An 8,346-nucleotide genomic window follows, 5' to 3' on the forward strand; every position below is an offset into this window, starting at 1 on the left:
CAGGGGAAAAAACTTAACAAAACAAAAAACTTTCTCCTTTAGTCTATATACTTGAACCATGAGCCAGTCTTTTAACTTCCTGTGTAAAGCACATCTTGAATCTGCACTTTTCAGTTCTCCATTACCACCTTATTATAAGATATTACTGTTGTTTTCTTCTTTCTTTCCTTTCCCCTTCTTCCCTTTCCTCCCCTCCCCTCCCCTCTCCTTTCCTTTCTGTGTATTCATATACATATAATCTGGTCCTCACCCCACATTTAAAAAATTCATGCAATAGTAAGTTCCAGACATGATACTTTATTACTTAAGTGTTTAGTCCTAGAATACAAGCAAGTTTGTTAACAGAAACACCATTTTTCAGGGAAGTTCTTTAAGACTCAGAATGTTCTAAAGGGAAGTCAAACATTCAATCCTGTAGGGAAGCTGATTAAGCTCACAAGCATATAGAAGCCACGTGGACTGGTGAGAGATACTCTCAGATTAGACAGGCTGCCTGGAAAAGGCACTCTCCCACTGAGCTGCCTGGGTGTACTCCATGTTTCCAGCTTTCATGAGCTGTCATCCATGCTGCAGTGGGCTTTTAGTGATGCAGCTGTCTTTCAGGCGTTTGTTTCTGTTACTCCTCACCCATATTCCTGTAATGCCAATAAAATTCATTGGTCCACCACGTTTTACTTACTTTGGTCTGTTGTCAGTTCTATATCTGGGATGAGTTGATGTTTGTTTGTATCTCCCGAGGAATAGTGTCATACAGCTAACCATATATAAAAGCAAGAAATTAACACTGACATAGTACCATTACCTAATCTACAAATCTCATTCATGCTTTTTCAATTGTCTAAATAAGACACTTTAATTTCTCTAAGCTTGCATCATAAATGCTGATTATACTTGTTCCACAGAGCATGACTAATCTTACACTTAATCAATCAATCAATCAATTAATTAATTAATTAATTTTATTTTTGAAGCAAGGTCTCACTGTAGCCCAGCCTGGCCTTGAACTTGTGGCATGCTTCTGGCCTTAGCTGGTCCTGAAGATGTGAACTATCTCTTAATTATATACCCTTGTGGAGATACAGGAAATAGGGGAGGCAATTCCAACTTCACTGCCTGTTGTCACATATTTCACTGGTAACATCTAATGTCTAGACCTTAGTTTCCTTAGCTATTTGGCTATAGATTATCCCCATGGCTTTAGAATTCTGAGGGTTGTTCAAGCTTTCATATTTAAGTCTCAGGTTGAATCCTAGGACCACTGTGAGGTTCCTTGCTACAGCTGGGTTAACTATAAGGCTAGGGTGAGGAAAGGCATGGCAACTCCAATATGCTGGGGTCTTCACTGCAACTGAGGCCTTCACCAACAGCTTCTCCTGGCCACTTCAGGGACTCTTACCCTGCCGCATAGAGCCAAGCCTCAGCTTCTCTCCATTAACCCTTCAGTTCCAGGGTTTCCACTGCAACTGAAGCTGCACCTTTATCAGTGGTCTCTCCTGTCCTCTCCCACTGCAAACCTAAGCTTCTAGGACCATTTCAAGACTTCAAAACCAGTACCATGTGGGAGACTCTTACACATTGCCACATGTGGTTTCCAGCTTGAGATGCAGTTTTAGCCTCCCTGGACCACAGATTCTGTGTGCTCACTCTGAAGAAATACTTCCCAGAAGATTTTACCTCAGTGATGATAGTCGCTTATTAATCATGGCTGGTTTTTCTTTTAAAAAATTTTATTGTTGTTTTATGTGTTTTTCTTGCGTGTATGTAAGAGCACCACATGCATGCAATGCCTACAGAGGCCAGAGGAGGGTGTCAGATCTCCTAGAACTGGACTTATGGATTGTTGTTGCAAAGTGGGCACTGGAAACAGAATCAAATTCTCTGCAAACAAAGCTAGTGCTCTTCACTGCTGAGTCATTATCTCCAGCTGATTTTTTTTTTTTTTTTGTCTCTTTGAGACAGCCATGCTCACAGCTGACTTTTCAACCCCAGATAGTCAATGTCCATTGTCCCAGTTTCACTTCCACAGATTTTTTTTTCTTTTTGAGACAGAGTCTCCTGTAATCCCAGCTGGCCTGGAACTCACTATGTAGGCCAGGCTGACCCTGAACTCACAGAGATCTGCCTATCTCTGCCTCCTGAGTGCTGGGACTAAAGTGGTTGTGCCACCACACCTGGCTACATTTCCCACAGACTCTTAATTCAAATAAATCACACAAATGGACCCGATTGTCTTTGCTTTCCCCCAAAACTTCAGAAGCCAGGCCTCCACTGTGTCCACTGCTCTCAACATTCTTTTCCAAGCTCCTCAACTCATTAAGCTCTGAGGACCTGCAGTCCAAAGTTTCCAAATGCTTACAGAATCCTCACCACAGCAAGATCCTGCTCTCTGGTCTTATTTTGAGGTCCTTGGTTCATTTATAGCTGAGTTTCATACAGGGTGAGAGATAAAGATTGTTTAATTTTGTACATGTAACTATTCAGTTTGACTGACATCATTTGTTGACGATATTTTTCTTCCAATGTATAATTTTAGTCTCTTTGTCAAGAATCAGCTGTAGGAATGTGAGCTTTTATCTGGGTCTTCAATTCTACTCCATTGATCAATGTGTCTGCTTTTATGCCAGTACTATGCTGTTTATTACTATAGCTCTGTAGTATAATTTGAAATCAGGAATGGTGATACTTCCAATAGTGTTTTTATTTAGGATTTTTTTTCTCTTTTGATATCCTGAGTCTATTGTGTTTCCATATGAATTTTAAGATTAATTTTTCCATTTCTGTGAATAATTGCATTGGAATTTTGATGGGGATTGCATTGACTCTGTAGATTGCTTCTGGTAGGATGACCATTTTCATACTATTTTTCCTAACAGTTCATGAGTATGGGAGGTATTTCCATCTTCTGTTATCTTCTTCAATTTCATTCTTCAGTGTCTTAAAAGTTTTCATAACACAAATCTTTCACTTCCTTGGTTAGATTTATTCCAAGATATTTTCTGAGGCTAATGTGAATGGAATTATTTCTTTGATTTCTTTTTCTGTGTATTTGTCAATAGTATATAGGAAAGCTACTGATTGTATGTTAATTTTATATCCTGTTACTTTGCTGGATGTGTTTATTGGCTGAAGGAGTTTTCTGCTGGAGTCTTTAGGGTCTTTTATGTATAGAATCATATCATTTGTGAATAATGATACTTTGATTTTTGTCCTTTTTATCTTTTTAAAATATTTTTTTTATTTTATGTGTATGAGTGTATTGTCTACATGGATGTAAGTGCACTTGTGTCATGAAGTACCCACAGAAGTCAGAAGAGGAGGTTGGATTCCCTGGAACTGGAATTATGGATGGTTGTTAGCCACCATGTGGATGCTGGGAATCAAACCTGGGTCCTCTGCAAGAACAGCCAGTGCTCTTAACAGCTGAGCCATCTCTCCAGCCTCTATTTGTATCTCTTTTAACTTCTGTTCTTGTCTTACTCCTCTAGCTAAGACTTCAAGCACTATAGCAAACAGGAGTGCACATCCTTATTTCTGATTTTAGTGAAAGTGCTTCAGGTTTTTCTGTTTAGCATGATGTTGGCTGTGTACTTATTGTATAGTATGTTTATTATGTTGAGATATGTCCCCTTTATCCCTAGATTCTACAGGACCTCTATCACAAAGGACTTTTGAATTTTTGTCAAAGGTCTTTATCTAATGAGATGATCATGTAGTTTCTGTCCTTGAGTCTATTTATATGGTAAATTAGTTATTGATTTAAATATGCTGAATCAGCCTTTCACCTCTGGGATAAAGGTGACTTGATCATTTGTGATGGATATTTTTGATGTGCTTTGGAATTGAGTTTGCAAGTATTTTATTGAGAATTAAAAAACATGCTTTATTTATTTAATGTGAGTGCTTTCCCTGCATGTAAGTGCACCTAAGCACGCAGTGCCCATGGAGGTCAGAAAAACATGTTAGATCATCTGTATTGGAGCTATGGATGGTTGTTAGCTACCATGTAGGTGCTGGGAATTAAACCTGAGTCCTCTGCAAGCATAGCCAGTGCGCTTGATCATTGAACTAGCTCTCCGGCTCCCTTATTGAGAATTTTTGTGTCTGTGTCCATCATGGAGATTGGCCTGTGATTCTCTTTTGTTGGGTCTTTGTCTCAATTTGGTATCAGGATAATACTGGCTTTGCAAAAAGAATTTGGAAGTATTCCTTCCTTTTCTATTTTACAGAATAATTTAAATACTGGGTTCTTGTTTGAAGTTCCAGTAGAATTCTATACTCTCTCTGGCCCTGGGCTTTTTGTAAATGAATTTTTAGGTTTCCTTCTTGATTTTTACTTGACCCAATTATCATTATTGTGCTGTTTAGTTTCCATGAGTTTATTTTCTGTAGTTTCTTGTAATAGAATATCTAGGTTTATTCCATTGTTCTTATAGAAAGCAGGATTTATTTAAATTTTCCCATTTTCTGAAATTTGCTTTGAGTCTTAATATGTGGTTTGGTTTTGGACAAGTTTCATGGGCTGCTGAGAAGAATGTGTAGATGACTGTTATGTCCATTCAATTTATTATGTCCTTTAACACCAGGGTTTCTTCACCTAGTTTTTGTCTGAATGACCTATTGATGAGGGACTGAAATCACTCACAACTGTGTTGTGCTTAATCTGTAGTTTTTAGATGTAGAAGTATTTCTTTTTGAAACTGGATGCACCTGTGTTTCATGCATATATGTTTAGAACTATAATATCCTCTTGTTGGATTTTTCCTTTGTTGAGAATGAACAACAAACCCTTCTTATTTCTTCTGACTAGTTTTGATCTGAAATCTATTTTGTCAGGTACTAGAATAGCTACACCTGCTTGTTTCTTATGTTTTATTGGAACATCTTTTCTTTTTCTATCCTTTTAAACCTGGGGTGATATCTATCATTGCAGGGGAGGTGTAAATTTCTTAAGAGGCAGAAAAACGATTCCATTTTCTAATCCAATCTGCCAGTCTCAGTTTCTTTATTGGGGGAACTGAGGCTGTTAATATCAAGCACTATCACTGAAAGTGTAATTCCTGTCATTTTTTTGGTGGTGCTTTCTTAGATCTTTTAATTAACTCTTCTGGAATTGTTTATTTATTCCCTGCAATCCCTTCAATGTGATCACCCTTGTCCTTAGACCAAAGAATTCCTTCCTGTATCCTCTGTAGAGCTAACTTAGTGCTCATATATTTCTTCAACCTGTTTTTGCCATGCAAAGTTTTTATTTCTCCTTTAATTTTAATAGATGGCTTTGTTGGGTTGAAAAGTCTAGTTGAAAGTTGTCAACCAGACTTTTCAGAATTTGGAATAGTCCTTACAAGGCTCATCTGGTATTAATATTCTGTTGAATAATCAGTCATTATTCTGTTGGGTTTGCCTTTATAACTGACTTGACCTTTATTGCAGCTTGCAAATCCCTTCTTTATTCTGTGTATTTAATGTTTTAACTATAATATGTTGTGGGGAGTTTGTTTTTTTGTTCTGTGTATTTGGAGTTCTTGGGCCTCTTGCACCTGGATAGGCATCTCTTTTCTCTAGGTTTGGTAAATTTTCTCCTATGATTTTATTGAAAATATTCTCTATGCATTAGCTATGGTATTAATCTTTGTTCCATTCATTGATGTTAATAGCTTCATATGCATTAGTATCCAGCAACAAAATAAAATACCCAGAGTAGTTCAACAGGCAGCCTTACATAGAAGGGATCCATAGTTTTGAGTTACCCAGGTTCTGCACTCCTAGAAAAGAGGAAAAGTTAAGAAATCATCCAGGTTTTTGTGCTTCACAAAAGGCTTCCTAAAGGAAGCATTCTTTTACATATAATTTGGATGAGCTTCATGAACACTTGCCTTGTTTACTTCAAGGCCAGATGAAACTCCCTACCCCCAAGCCCCCAACCAGAGAACCTCTGATACTTTTTTTCCTGCTTGATCTAGTGTATTATTAAGGCTTTCAACTATGTTTTTTATTTGACTCACTGAACTCATTTCCAAGGTTTCTGTTTGTTCTTTTTCAAAAAAATCTGTTTCATATGAATTCATCGGGCTATCTGTATTCTATTTGAAGTCACCGACTATTTTATAAATTAATCTTTTGAATTCTTGGTCTGATCTTTCATCTCCTTTATGGCTTTGAATTCAGTTACTCAAGTCATGAACATTTGGAGGCAGTACATACACATAGTTTGGTCTAAAAAAGATATAGAAAAAAATGTGCTTTTTCATATAAGTAGACATTCTTCTTGATCTTGTACCAAAATCCTAACATCATATCAATGAACTTGTCATATTCTGTTAAATTAAGATCCATTACTCTTTTGTATTTTGATAAAAGAGAAAGAAGTGATTTTGGTAATGAATTTATGCTGTGGTGAAAGTGCTTTACAAATTAGATGGTTGTACATTGGAAAACAACACATAAACAGGCATGGTGGCAAAAGCTAGAATAATCACTTGGCGAGCCTGGGCTACACAGCAACATCTTGCTTAAGAAAACAAAGTAGCAAGCCAGCAAGCTAGCAAGCACCCATTCATCAACCTCCAGAAAATAGCTCCTATCTCTAAAATTTAACAGAACTCCACTAATAAGCTTTCTTAATGGAGAGAATTTTCAGTTATACACAGGAAGCAGAGACAGACAAATGGTCCTGCCCATTTCCCTTTCTCTTTTTTATTCAGTTTGAAACCTCAGCCTGAGAAATGGTGTCACCCACATTTAGGGTGGGTCTTCTCACCTCAATTAATCCAGACTAAGAATGCCCTCAAATACTGCCCAGAAGTTTGTCTACTAGGTGATTTAGATCCTGTTAGTTGACAAAATTTACCACCATAGAATCTTAGAGAAATGTAGGCTTGACAGTTGTGGTCTAACTATGAAGAAATGGTCTAGCACATCTTGGTGCTAAGTTGGGTGAAAGGCATGAAGCTCTGAAGGAAGGCCTTACCCTGAGCAAACAAGTCCAAACCCCTTCAGGGGCCTAGGGTTGGAAGAAGAGAGGACCACCTCTAGCCCAGGTTATTTAAGAACAATTTGTCAAAATAATGACAGCTGTAGTTAAGGAAGCTATAGTAAATTCAAGCATCACTGCACTAACTGCTAATGCACATGGGCAGATCAGAAATATATTATGGAGAGGGCATCAAGGAAGTGAAGAAACGAGACTGACAAGAGCCCTCTTCCATTTAATATTAGCAGGATTACTAGAATTTGGTGTCTCAATTATGTTCCATGTTCTAAAAATACTTTTACATGGTCATTGTGTAGAGTGCTTGTATGCTATTGGAAAAGCATAATATCTTGATAAAGATATTGATATTCAGTGTATATATTTTCATTTTTTTCCACACATAGTTTGTATGAATTTGAAACCACTGAATTTGGTGAGAAAATATATGGTAGGTAAAATTTTGGCTCCCACAATTTTTACCCTCAATACCTATGACTATAAAACACTGCATAGCTGAAGGGAATAAAAGTTGCCAATTATTTGACTTTAACATACAAAGATTATTCTAGATTATCTGGGTGGAGGTAAAAGTGGTCAAGAAAGGCAGAATGTTCTTCAGAGAGAAGTTACAGAAGAGGCAGAAAGGATTTGATAATGACCGAGAATCACAATGACTGGCTTTGAAGATGGAGGAAGGGGACGTGAACCAAAACATAACAGTGCCCTCAGTAAGCTGGATGCAGCTACGAGTGACAACACAGCCAGGACCACGAGGACCTGGGTCTCGCCAACAACCTCAGCAAAGAAACACATCTCTTGGAGCTGCCAAAGGAATGCAGTCCGGCAACATCTAGGTTTTAGTTTGTGAGCACTAAGTCAAATTTCTGACACACAGAACTTTAAGATAATAAATGTGTGTTGTTTTAAGCCACTGTATTTGTCGTAACTTGCTAAGTAGCAACAGAAAACGAGTATGACCAAAACGTCCTGTCTTTATTTGACTCAGATTATCCTCTGTTGAGTGTTTATTCTGCTGGATGGACAAGTACCTAATCCTTAATATTATTGAACCCTTTCCCCACAAGGTCTCCTCCTCCTCTCACAACAGCTCTTATGATGTGTCTTCAAACAGCTCCTATCTCTCAAACTCTTGAGAAGAAACAAAAAGGTCTGGTTATCTACTTGGGAGATACAGTACACAACACCTAATTATCTTGCCACTGGTAAACTGTTTCTCTTGAAAGATATTTTGTTCCCTTCATGTACCTTTCCTCAGTTAAGGCCAGGGCTCACAAACTTGGATATCGAGGTAAATTTATTTCTTCATCAAGGGCAACAGACACCCCTTTATTACTGTATCCTTCCTGGATGGAATA

At 37.8% G+C, this 8,346-nt stretch overlaps 1 long non-coding RNA gene across 1 annotated transcript in view; it reads right to left on the minus strand.

The window, feature by feature from the left end:
- Window positions 1-277: 277 nt before the first annotated feature.
- LOC103745116 overlaps window positions 278-8,346 on the minus strand; it is a 9,432-nt gene continuing 1,363 nt past the window's right edge. The window contains exons 3-4 of the long non-coding RNA XR_607741.2: window positions 5,720-5,762; window positions 278-635 (exon numbers count right to left, since the gene is read on the minus strand). This is a non-coding gene — a long non-coding RNA (uncharacterized LOC103745116). The remainder of the gene's footprint in view (window positions 636-5,719; window positions 5,763-8,346) is intronic.

The sequence above is a fragment of the Nannospalax galili genome, unplaced genomic scaffold (genome assembly GCF_000622305.1).
Source record: "Nannospalax galili isolate Female #2095 unplaced genomic scaffold, S.galili_v1.0 scaffold843, whole genome shotgun sequence".
Taxonomy (NCBI): Eukaryota; Metazoa; Chordata; class Mammalia; order Rodentia; family Spalacidae; genus Nannospalax; species Nannospalax galili.